A 455-nucleotide genomic window follows, 5' to 3' on the forward strand; every position below is an offset into this window, starting at 1 on the left:
GCAACAGCAAGAAGTGACAGCAGTAGGAAGTGACAGCAGTAGGAAGTAACAGCAACAGCAAGAAGTGACAGCAGTAGGAAGTGACAGCAGTAGGAAGTGGCAACAGCAAGAAGTGGCAACAGCAAGAAGTGACAGCAGTAGGAAGTGGCAACAGCAAGAAGTGGCAACAGCAAGAAGTGACAGCAGTAGGAAGTGACAGCAGTAGGAAGTGACAGCAGCAGGAAGTGACAGCAGCAAGAAGTGACAGCAGTAGGAAGTGACAGCAGTAGGAAGTGGCAACAGCAAGAAGTGACAGCAGTAGGAAGTGACAGCAGTAGGAAGTGACAGCAGCAGGAAGTGACAGCAGCAAGAAGTGACAGCAGTAGGAAGTGACAGCAGTAGGAAGTGGCAACAGCAAGAAGTGACAGCAGCATGAAGTGGTGGCAGCAGGAAGTGACAGCAGCAGGAAGTGACAG

At 50.8% G+C, this 455-nt stretch overlaps 1 protein-coding gene across 1 annotated transcript in view; it reads right to left on the reverse strand.

Moving 5' to 3' along the window:
* arid1b (AT rich interactive domain 1B (SWI1-like)) overlaps positions 1-455 on the reverse strand; it is a 23,184-nt gene that overhangs the window by 2,249 nt on the left and 20,480 nt on the right. The window lies entirely within an intron of this gene.

Source organism: Nematolebias whitei, chromosome 12, assembly GCF_014905685.2.
Source record: "Nematolebias whitei isolate Nwh7 chromosome 12, NemWhi1, whole genome shotgun sequence".
NCBI classification, from domain to species: Eukaryota; Metazoa; Chordata; class Actinopteri; order Cyprinodontiformes; family Rivulidae; genus Nematolebias; species Nematolebias whitei.